The sequence below is a fragment of the Chionomys nivalis genome, chromosome 23 (genome assembly GCF_950005125.1).
Source record: "Chionomys nivalis chromosome 23, mChiNiv1.1, whole genome shotgun sequence".
In the NCBI taxonomy this organism is placed as follows: Eukaryota; Metazoa; Chordata; class Mammalia; order Rodentia; family Cricetidae; genus Chionomys; species Chionomys nivalis.
The window spans coordinates 25,880,304-25,892,903 of NC_080108.1; the positions used below are offsets into that span (position 1 = coordinate 25,880,304).

General features: G+C 39.7%; 1 protein-coding gene across 3 annotated transcripts in view; it reads left to right on the forward strand.

Annotated features, from left to right (window-relative positions):
• Positions 1 to 12,600, forward strand: part of Asb7 (ankyrin repeat and SOCS box containing 7) — a 46,724-nt gene that overhangs the window by 16,504 nt on the left and 17,620 nt on the right. The window lies entirely within an intron of this gene.

Genomic DNA, 12,600 nt, shown 5'->3' on the forward strand with positions numbered 1-12,600 from the left:
GCTCAGGCTTTTTATTAACTCTTACATCTTAAATTAACCCACAATTCTTACCTATGTTGAAGAATTGGCTTGGTATCTTTTATCAGTGAGGCATTCTCATCTTGCTTCCTCTGTGCCTGGATCACGACTGCAGACTTGGCCTTTCCTCTTCTCAGAATTCTCCTGTTCTGGTCACCCCACCTATACTTCCTGCCTGGCTACTAGCAATCATCATTTTATTAAAATACAAGTAACAAGTCTTTACAGTGTACAAGACCATTGTCCCACAGCAGCAAACAGCACGCTGAGATCAAGGAGAACGAACTTGAGGAAAATAAATACCTGAATGATGTCTAAGAAAATGCAAACATAAAGCTGTTGGAAATGATGAGTACCAATCAGGACTTGCAAATGGAATTCAGCAAGGAAGTAGGAGAAACACTGAAGAGAACTCAAGATGACATGAATTAAATAGCCCAAATAACTTAACTACAAACTCAAAGGAAAGCCTGCAAGAAAAGTGGATCAAGCAGATGATGCAGTATCAGGACTAGAAGATAAAGTAGAAGATCTAGATCAGATACTCAAGGAATATGACAAATAAAAACAGATAAACAAAAATACCAGAAAAGGAACATGGAAATGTGGGACACCATAAAACAAAACAAAACAAAAACCTTTGAATTCCAGGTATAGATGAGGGAGAAGACCTTCAAAATCTCATAAAATGAGACATCTCTAAACTGAAGAAAAGACACATCCATATAGATACAAGAAGTATACAGAAGATCAAATAGAAAAGACCAGAAAAGAAAATTCCTGCAGCATATAATAGTTAAAACACAAAGTATATATAGCAAAGAAAGTGTATTGACAAATTCAAGAGAAAATTCAAGTCACACATAAAAGAAAAAGTCATCAGAATAACAGCTGGTTTCTCAGTGGACAGCCTGGAGCAATGTGTTTCCAACCCTGAAAGGTGATGACTGCCAGGCTAGACTAATAGATTATAAACAGTCCACCATTAATGAAGGAGAAAGAAAAACTTGCCACAGTATAAACATCCTAAAAATTTTGTAGCCAACAAGCTAAACCTAAAGAAAATACAGGAAACAATATTTAGGATAGCAGAGAAGCTATGAAAAAAATACAAAGCCATTATTAGCAAATACACAAACTACCACTGAGAACACAATACCAAAACTCAACAGCAAAATGGGCACAATTAGCACACATTCCTATAATAACTTTAAATATAAATGGCTTAAATCCTCCAATCAAAAGACAAAAGCTTACAAAATGGATCCGTAAACAAAACCCATTTATTTGTTGTCTACAAGAAACACATATTAGCTTTAAAGATAGGTATCACTTTGCAGTAAGAAAAATGGACAAAAGAACTCCAATGGGACCAGGAAATAAGCAGGCATTGTTATCCTAGTATTGATAAAATAAGACTTCGGACTAAAATGACTCAGAAGAGATAAAGAGGGGCATTTCATTCTAATCAAGGGAACAGTTAACCAAAAGGACATTACTATGATACACACACACTAAACTCCTGTGTACCCAATTTCATTTTTTAAAATGTATTACTATAAAGATAAACACTCAAAAATTCATAGTAAGTGATTTCAGTGCCCCTTATTCTCCAATTATTAGGTGGACCACCTGAACAAAAATAAACAGAAATCTCAGAATTAATTGGCATTATATATCAAGTGAGTTTAGCAGATACCGATAGGATATTCTAGCTAAATACCAAAGATTACACATTCTACTCAGTAGCACATGGAAGCTTTTCTAAAATAAACCACATTCTGGGACACACAAAAAAATTGTTAACAAATTCAAAAAGCTTAAAATAACTCCTTGTATCCTACCTAATTACAATTCAGTAAAACTTGAAATTGACCAAAAACAAATCTTTAGCAAATGCATAAATCGTGGATATTAAACCACTTATTACTGAATGATGAATGTGTCAAAGAAAAAAATCAAGAAAAACAGTATCTAGAACTACATAAAAACAAAAGCACAAAACAGCAAACCTTCTGGGGCACATTTGAAGCAGCCCCTCAGGGACATTCATGGTTCTGTGTGCCTGCATCAAAATAACTGGGACCAAATAAATGACTTAATGATGCAACTCAACAGTTTGGGAAACAAGAATAAACCAAGTCCAAAACCAGTCAATTGCAAAGAAATAATAGAAATCAGAGTAGAAATCAGTGAAATAGAAGCAAAGAAACAATGCAAAAACTCAACTTATCTAAGAGTTGGTTCTTTGAGAAGATAAGTGAGATTGATAGACCCCTGGCCCAACTAACCCATATTAACAGTATCAAAAATGTACAGGGAAGCATTACAGCAGATACCAAAATAAATTCAAACTATAAAAGAATTTTTTATATCGACCTTATCTTTTATCATAACTAAGGAAAGCTTTAATTATAACTATCTATTCTTCAACTCCATCAAAGACTCCAGAGGGATATAATATTACCTAAGTAAGCAGGAAGTACATTGTAAGCAACTTCCAAAACTCTAGAATTGACATCTCGCTGCCTGGACAGTCACCCAAAGTTCTTCTTTACCATTGGGACACTCATCTTCAGCCTACTGACCCATAGAATCTGGCAGACTTTTCCATGAAGCAGGAAATTTCAAAGACAGTTTCACCTATATTGGCAGTTTGTCAGCCACTTTCTTTTGTGTCCTGCAGAATGTCTGGCAGACTCTTTCATGAAGCAGGAACCCCAAAGGATGGTCTCACCTTTGGGCAAGTTCAGCAGTCATCTCTTTGTGGGTACCACATCAAGCAGTCGAGGCAAGAACAGTCTTTCCCAGATGGCCAACAAACTCCATAAGGAGCCTCTTCGGTGCCTGTCATCCTCTTGAAGTAGCTTGGTGCTGCAAGGAGCAGATGTGTCTCACTGTCATGAAATTCCTTAGTTTTTAAAACCTTTTTTTTAAACTTGTATGTCATTAAAGTGGTAAATATGAAAGAAATGAATTGATTTGTAGATTCAACCAAACCACCAAAATTAAACCAAGAAGACAACCTATAACAGACCCATAGCAAATGAGGAGATTTTAATAGTAATAAAAAGTCTTCCATCAAAAAAAATGTGGAGCCAGATGTATTCACTGAAGATTTCTACCATCCATTCAAAGAGATCTACAGCCAGTCCTCCTTAAACTACTCAAAAACTAGAAAGGGAAGGAGCGCTCCCAGCTCCTTCTAGGGAGCCAGTGTCAATAACATCAAAACCAGGAAAAGATGGAACAAAAACAACTGCAGGCCCCTATCCTTGATAAACATAGGCTCCATAAAGCTCAATAAAATACTTGAAAGCAAAGTATAGAAACATATCAAAGATGATCTGCCATGACCGAGTTGGCATTATCCTGGAATGTAGGGACAATTCAACATAAACCAGAAACTTAAAAAAAAAATCACATGATCATTTCAATAGACACATGTTGAAAAAAATCTAACATGCTTTTTCGCTTAAAAAAAAAGTCCTAGAGAATATAGGGCTATAGTTAACATACCTCAGCATAATAAATCTACATACGAGAAGCCCACAACAAACAGCATCCTAACATGGAGAAAACTTGAAGCAATTGCATGAAGTCAGGAATGAGACATGGATGTCTGCTATCCTCAACTCCTTTTCAACATTATGCTCAAAGTACTACCTGGAGCAAGTAAGCAAGACAAGAAAATAAAAGGGTACAAATAGGGAAGAAGTCAGATTATCCTTATTTGTAGACGACATGATACTATATATTAGATATCCCCAAAATTCCACCAGAAAATTTCTAGAAAATATAAACAAATTCAGCAGTGCAATGGGACATAGAATCAAATTATACAAATTAATAGCTTTTCCATACACCAATAATAAACGTAAAGGAGGAATCACGACACTTCCATTTACTATAGTCTGAGAGAAAATAAGATATCTAGGAATAAACCTAACCAAGAAAGTGAAGGACCTCTAACAGTGAAAGCTATAAAGCTCTGAAGAAATAGACTAGAACATTGGAAAAAAGTCTATGTTCGTGTATTAGTAAAATTAGTGTTGTAAAATTGACTTTTACAAAAAACTTTTCAGATTCATTGCAATTCCAATAAAAAAAAAACATTTCATTCTTTGTAGAAATAGGAAAAACTACCCTAAAATTCATGTGGAACTTTATAACCAAAACAATCCAGAAAACAAAAAAGTACAAGCAATTTTCATTCCAGATCTTAAGATTATATTACAGAGCCATAGTAATAAAAACAGTATGGTACTGGCACAAAAACAGACATATAGACTGATGGAACAGAAACAGAGTACTCTTCCCAGCACTTGGGAGGGCCGAGGCAGGCAGATCTCTGTGAGTTCAAGGATAGCCTGGTCTATAGAGTGAGTTCTAGGATTAGCTCCAAAGCTACACAGAGAAACCATCTCTTGAAAAACCAAAGAGAGAGACAAAGACCTCTAAGATTAGTATAACTTCAGCCATTTAATATTTGACAAAGATGTCAAAAACATATACAGGAGAAAGAATCTATGACAGATGATGTTGAAGAAACTGGATGGCCACATGCAGAAGAACTGAATTAGATCTGTAACTATCACCCTACACAAAAACTAACTCTTAAGTAGATGAAAGACCTAAACACTGAACTAGCTAGAAGAAAACAGGTAGTACCCACATGATACAGGTGTAGGAAAAGGTTTTCAGAATAGCAGTCCATTTGCCCAAGAACAAAGGCCAACAATTGACATGTGAGATTTTATAAAATTAGAAAGTTCTGCACAGCTAAGCAATCAACTGGCTGGGCAAGGTGGCATACGCACTTGTAGAGCAGAGGCAGGTGAATCTTAGTGAGTTTGAGACCAGTCTGGTCTACTGGGCAAGTTTCAGGCCACCAGGGCTATTATCCTGAGAAACCCTGTCTCAAAAAAAAACAAAAGAAAATGAAAGAAGCAATTAACCAGGTGACCAGAAAACCTGCAGACTGGGAAAGAATCTTTGCTAGTTATACCTCTGACAGGATTAGTATTCAGAATATACAAAGAATTCACAAAATAAAAAAAAATAAAAGGTCTATTTGAAAAATGTGCCTGAGGCTTGGAGTTCTCAAAGGAAGGGAAAAAAATGACTAAGAAGTATCTCCCAAAGTGTTCATTGTCACTAGCCATTAGGGAAATGCTAATCAGAGTGACTTAGAAGTTTCCTCTTGCCTCAGTGAGAATGGCAAAATCAACAAAATGGCTGAGAGCAGATGCTGGAGAGGATACAGGAAAAAGAGAATCCTCACTCGCCATGGGTATTGCAAACTGGTGCAGCCATTATGGAAATCGATAGAGAGAATTCTTTTCAAGCTTAAAATAAATCCACCTGTAATTGGAGACTCTGCTTTGGTTTCCCAGCTGCCTAGACCTGAATAATCACACGGAAACTATATTAATTACAACACTATTTGGCCAACAGCTCAGGTGTATTCCTAACTAGCTCTTACATCTTAAATTAGCCCATTTCTATTATTTTATACTTTACCATAAGACTCATGGTTTGATTCCTCATATCTTGTTTCTTGGGTGACTACGTCTGCCTTACTCCACTTACTTTCCTCCTCTGTATCTGCTTGGATTTCCCACCTTGCTGTATTCTGCCCTGCCGTAGACCAGAGCAGCTTCTTTATTGACCAATGGTAATGAAGCATATTCACAGCATATGTAGGGAATCCCATATCATCTACCATATGACCCAGCTGTCCTGTCCCTTCACATATGCCCAAAGGACTTGGCATCTACTCTTGTAGGTCCTTACCCAGTCATGTTCATTGCTATACTATTCATAGTAGCTGGGAAATGGAATGCTATTCATATATAAAGAAAATTGAAATCATGGACAATACAGGTAAATGAATAAATAAATGAAGAGTTATTTTTTGTTTGGTTTTTTTTTTTTTTGAATGAGTTAACTCAGACTCAGAAAGACAAATGTCACATATTCTCTCTTATTGGAGGCTCCTACCTCCAAATCTTCAGATGTGAATATAGATCCTGCAGAAACCGAGAAAGTAAAGGGGGACCATTCCTGGGGAGTTGGGGGTGGAGGCACATTAGAGAGAATAGCAGGGCACAAGTGATTTGAATGGTCAAAGGGCGAGCTCTAATTAGGGAGGGAGAAGAGAGATACGTACGAAAGGAGGGAAGAGGGCAAAACAACATGTCTATAAAAGTCATAATGAATTATCTATGTAAAAACTACAATATATAGGTCTCTGTATAAATATGTATAGATATTTTAAATGAAATTTTCTCATCTTGGCTAACAGTCAATTTCAAGAGCCAATCTAACAAAAACTCTTAACACCAGGCGTGAGGCACCCTCTTTTGAGTTGTTGGTCAAGGTTGTCCAAGAGACTCCCAAAACATAGCAGGCTATTGTTATTACCCATGGTTGCTCCCCAGAGGTAGAAGTCTTAGTGATGAAGACACCAAGTGCTTCAGACCCAGAGCCCAGAAGCCCAGATCTCTAACTGACCCAAAAACCTCTGTTCTGAGGACTCTCATGATACCAGAAGGTATCATGCAAGTCTCTAAAGGAAGGAAGCAACCAGTAATCCTTACCCTGCTATGATAGCCTTAAGGGTGCAGTAGTGCCATTTCTACCTTGGTGGTAACCAAGAGCTCTCTAATTGGACTTGAGACACTCTCAGCAAGAGGAAGCCAATCCTGGTGCTGGAAACCTAGCAAATACCAAGGCCTGTGATGTCATGATCTGGAAGGAGAACCTTCAACTGCCACTTTACTAGACCAGCACAGCCCTTCACTACACAGTAAACATTTGTTCCCCACACCCACAGGTAATGTAGTCCTCACCCCTCATCAGGAACTTCTCTTTGCAGCAGGCTAGTTGTGGACCCCACATCTCCCTGCTGTGGCTCAGCGAGTCTTCAAACACAGGGGCTGGAAAGATTGCAAAAGCAAGAGAATGAGGAATTGGCTGTGAGATTGTGTTTCCCAGTATTGTCAGAAGTACCATCCTTACAGAGTTCACCAGCATGAGCTAAAATAAACAGCCAGAGTGGACAGCAAAACCACAAAGCCTCAACCCTACACAAAAAATTACAGGCATCAAAAAAATGCTGAAATTGAGAGAAATAGCCATTCCCAAGAATGAGCACGCCAACTACTTATCTAATAGTCAACCCAGAGTACATATATACAAGTAACATTATACAGACCGAGCAGGTTTTATTTAGGTATATTTATATGTGCATATATGCATGTAAGAACCATTAATGGAAAAAAAAAGGAGGCCATGAATTTAAAAGGGAACAAGGAGGGATATATGGGAGAGTTTGGAGAAAGGATAGGTAAAAGGGACAATGACATAATTGTGTTAAAAATAAAAGGTACTTTAAAAAAAGAAAACCAAAAACCAGTATAATAGAAAGGGAGCAAATTGGTGGAGCTGAAAGAAAAAAGTAATTCTTTAAAAAGAGCAATATAATTGAAAATTCTGCAGCCAGACTAAAAATGAGAAAAGGCATAACCAGTTTCAAGACTGGGAACAGATGCTGGCCTGGATCCTACAAATGTTAAAAAAAGACATGAATACGGTGAGCTTCTTGTCATGGAGAAGAATCCAATTCCATGACACAAATTGCCAAAACTGACCAATAGCAAAAGAATGATTTCATCACTGTCTATAGCGCTGAAAGATTGAGTTCCTCATTAAACGTCTGCCAAGAAAGCTGTGAGCCCAGCGGTTTTGCTCTTGTTTTGTGTGTTGCGCCACATAGTGGTCCAGCACACAGTCTTTAGAGGAGGTACTGCTTCTAAGTCAGTGTGCAATACAATGTGCATCCCCTGCTGCAAAACCAAAAACACAGGCAGAAAAGAAAGTGCAGAGCAATGGCTTCTGCGACAGCAGACACAGGATCCAACCTCAGTGCTAACTAAATGATCCACCAGTAGCGTTTTTCAAAGGATGTTACAGGGTAGTGTTTATCTCAGGAGTCAAGGTCTGCCCACAAACCTTGAGGGCTTTGCCAGGCTAATAGGTCCAAAGACAAGTGCCAAAGGGTCACTTCAGAGCCCGGGACAACCCTACCCATTCAAAATGACTGAGCGAGCCAGAAGGCAACTCAGCACCTGAGAAAAGGGACCTTGGCAGAGCTGCAGCGTGTTTTGTACTCGATGCTGGACTGAGTGCTTTTCTTCTAAACATGGATAGAAGGCTGTCCACACTTTGACTATTTTTTTACAGCATTCTCTCCTAGATTCTAACCTTGGCATACGTGCCCCCACAGTACATACACGCTAATAATAACACATAGAAAGTATGAGTGAAACTATCTTAACTGGACGTGTGTGTGTGATGTCAACAAAGATACACTAAAGCTAAAAAGTGAGTTGAGCTAGATTGCAGTTCAGTGTTACAAAACTCAAGTTCTGCCAACGGTTAGCATTTGTCAGCAGCTCACAGGAATAAGTTCAGGTTTTTTTTGGGGGGGGGGGTTTCAAGACAGGGTTTCTCTGTGGTTTTGGAGCCTGTCCTGGAACTAGCTCTTGTACACCAGGCTGGTCTCGAACTCACAGAGATCCGCCTGCCTCTGCCTCCCAAGTGCTGGGATTAAAGGCGTGCACCACCACCGCCCGGCAAGTTCAGGTTTTTAATAGTTATTTTTATTAAATAAATATATAATCTATACTGAACCATTGTTGGGAGGGATTAAAGAAGTCCTGAATAAGTAGAGAAGTGTTCCATGTTCATTAATTTTCATGGGGAAATTATTATTATTTATGTCATTGGAGGAGCTTGCTATCTGTAAAGTTGGTGGAATCAACAGTAAAAATTAGACCAGAAATTAACGACCTATAATTTTTTAGAAAGGTTGGAAGAGTTAACACTGCCTGATTATCAAATACACTATAAAACTACAGTAATTAAAACAGTCTGGACTCAGCATATAAAAAAACTTGTTATTTGTTTGTTTAATTGCATTTTTCCTAGGGTGCTAGGATTGGACTGAGGGCCATGTCCATGCCAGGAAAGCCTGCTGCCCCTAAGCTGCATTCCTGGCCCTTGATTTGAGATAGGGTTTTGTTATATAGCTCCTTCTGGCCTTGAACCTGTTCCCAGGCTGGCCTCAAACTCGGCATTTTTCTGCCTCCCCCTGAGTGTGTGCCACCATATCCAGCTAGAAAGTATTTTTAGATAAATGGCACAGAAATGAAATGGTTCAGAAATAAAACTAGACATAGATGGTAAGTTGAATTTCAGCAAAAGCAGCAGGATAAATCGAGAAGAAAATATTTGTGCGTGTGTTTATGAGAGTGTGTGCATTTATGTGTTGATGAGAGTGTATGCATGTGTGTGTTCATGCACAGGTATGTTTATGAGAGTATTGTGTGTGTGTTTATGAGAGTGTGTGCATGTGTGCACATTTGTGTTTGACAGAATGTGTGTGTGTGTGTGTGTTTTATGAGAGTGGGTGTGTGTGTGTCAGAGCATGCATGTAGTGATGAGAGGAGGACACTTCAGGTGTCTGGTTTTTTTTTTTCTCAGCGAGATTTGGAATAGAATGCTGGTTGTTGGGCTGTCGGCAAGCACCTTTATCTGCTGAACCATCACAGCCCCCACCCCACCCCCTACTTTGTAAAGAAGATATTGTAGCAAATAGTGCCAAAACAAGTCGGCAAGTGTATGGCAAATGATGAACCTTGATCTTCCTTTATACCACACAGAAATATTCAATGGTAGTAGATCATTACCTAAATGTAAGGGTTTAAAGTGCAAAATACCCAGACGAAAGCAAATGTGTCGTGTTGTGTTGGGCAGTTTTCTCCCGCAGAGTAGAAGTCTAGTAAGTGGTTGAAAGAAGAAAGTGATAATAGACGAAGTCACGAACCAAGAGCTGAGTGCAGATCAGTGGTGGAGTGCTTGCTCTTGTTCAGTCTCCAGCACTGTGAAACTAAGTAAGTAAATGAGCATGCTCCATTTGGCTCCTGTGCAGAACATGCAAAGATTTTTACAACTCCACAGTCGGACAGCCCAGCAAAACTGAGTAAGCAGTGTGACAGATCACTCACAAAGAATGTGTGCAAGTAAGCCAGCCCTCGAGTTTCTTGGTCAATTAAGTTACTTAGTAAATTAACAGGACAGGGAGTCATCACTTACTCTTTTTTTTAATGAGCAAAGTTACAAGTGGTGGTGACACAGATGGGCCATCTGCAGCTGTGGTACATGACTGGCGAGGACAGAGGGCCGTGCAGCCGCTGGCAGCAGGCCACAGGGCAGCTTCTTATGAAGTTAAGCAGTAGCTAGCTTCAGAGTCCACGCTTACAAAGTGAAATGGTAATAGGACGGTGGTAGGATTGCTCAGACAGTCTCAACTCAGCCAGTCCTGCGGACACACACAGAAGAGGGTACATGAGTCTCAGAAGCATCATCCGAGTTAGATGGTCCCAGAGATCTGCAGACATCCGAGGAGAAGCCAGGCTTTGCCTTGGTTGACCAGTGGTTTACCTGGGTCCCAGAGTCTCGGTAGGAAATGAGCTGTAAAGAGACAGGAAGGAACTTGGAGGTGACAAAAGTGTTATGGATGTTAACTGCTTTTAGTTAACATGACTGTTTGTATGAATTCTTGGAACTTGTCAGTCTGTACTTGATGAACGGATTTCACTTCCACTTGGCAAACCACACGCAGCATAGTAATGTTTGTTTTTAAACGTGTTTCTGTGTGTTTAGATTAGATTATTCTACTATTTGTATAAAATGGTCTCGTTTGGGGGGTCAAGTATCTGGTAACGGGGAGGAAGAAGCTTGGCAGGGTTGTTTCTTTATTCATTTGTTATTTATTTTGGTTTTTCAAGATAAGGTTTCTCTGTGTAGTCCTGGCTGTCCTAGAACTTGCTCTGTAGACCAGTCTGGCCTCGAACTCAGAGATCTATCTGTCTGCCTCTGCCTCTGAGTTACTGGGATTAAAGGCGTGCGCCACTACCTTTAGATGGGGCTGTTATTTTAGAGCACTTGGGAAGTCTCGCTGATAAAGAGAAATTGTGCAGATAGCGCTGGAGAAAGTTAAGGAAATCCAGCCAAGTGGATCTCACATGTTTGTTCCACGTTTCTCACTGACCTCGCCACTGGTCTGTGGGTTTCATTGGCCTTGCATCGACTGATCCTGACTCTGTAGTACATCTCATTTGCACCCTCGTGTGCTTTGTCACTTCATTTCATCCTGTCACTTTTTCTTGGGGACAATAGCTATAAGTTTTTATGCATTTTCACCTTATGGTTCTTGGCTCTGTGCTTTGCCTGCAGGATGTGGTCAGTTAATGGCTTGGGCTGAGATGAGTCAGGTCGCTATGTATCTTCATCTGTGCTTCCTCCGTTCAGTATAGCTCTAGATGTAAGTGAACCTTGAATAGACCCACAGTGAAAACCAAACGTACAGGAGCAGCTCTGGGTAACAGCGTTTTAGCCTGGCTTGTTGAATAGAACGACTGTAGGGTGTAAGGGTGCTGGCAGCTTCAAAGGTATCCCTGGTGGATGAAAGGTAGGAGGGGTGAGAGAAGGGGTTCCCAAATTTCTCTGACACAGGTGGCCGAAAAGAAGGGTGGGCATTTATCTCTTCTGCCTGCCTTCATTTCATCTATTCTACTTATTTATTGACTTTCATTCACTTATTTTTAAATCTTTATTTTTATTTTTGTGTGTGGGGGGGAATTGGTTTATGTGCATGCGTGCAGTGCCTGCAGAGGCCAGAAGATGGCGTTGGATCCCCTGAGGCTGAAGAAGCAGGAGTTTATGAGATGCTGATATAGGTACTGGGAATTAAACTCTCAGAGAGCAGCAAGAACCCTTAACACTTCATCTATTTTACATATCAGCCAGTTCTGTAAGGTCAGTTTGGTCTGAGAGCTCAGTCATCTAAGTGAAAGCTGTCTGGTGCATGTTTAGCTGCTTCCAGTAGGTGGCAGCAAAGTGCTGTGCTTTAGTGTTCTAGCCTGTCTTGAGGGTTGCCTAGTCCCAGGTATTGGACATTCTTTTAGTTAAGGCCATTGCTGATGCCTAAAAAAAAAATTTTTTTTTTTTTTGTAGACAGATCAAAGTGACACTGTGGTTGTTAGCTGTCACTTTATATCCGATGTTATGAGGAGCTAAAATAATAGTTTACTTTGTATAGGTTTTGTCTGCTAACAACCCTTTAACTGCAGTTTCCACCCGCTGCAGTATGATTAATATTTCAACATATCGTTTTCTGCCTCACTCTCTTATAGAGAGTCCAGCTGCTGTAGTCTGGAATTGAATAAGATCTTATTAAGTAGTGCATAGGTATTTCATCATAGCTTTGGGGGCATTTTGTGTCTGTGTAAAACATTCACATTGTTTCCTTTTGTAAACAAGCCCAAAGCTGAGTTGCACAAGAAGTGCAACTACTTTAAATCTAGTAGTTAGGCCGGACTGGTTTTTCTTGTTTTCTTCCTCGTTGCTGTGTTCGCTTCCAGGAAGCAGTGCCCGTACTGCGGGTAGCCCATGGCTCTGTTCTGCCTGCTGCCCAGGAAGGGCAGTGCAGTATGAGCTACAAAGTGGACCTTT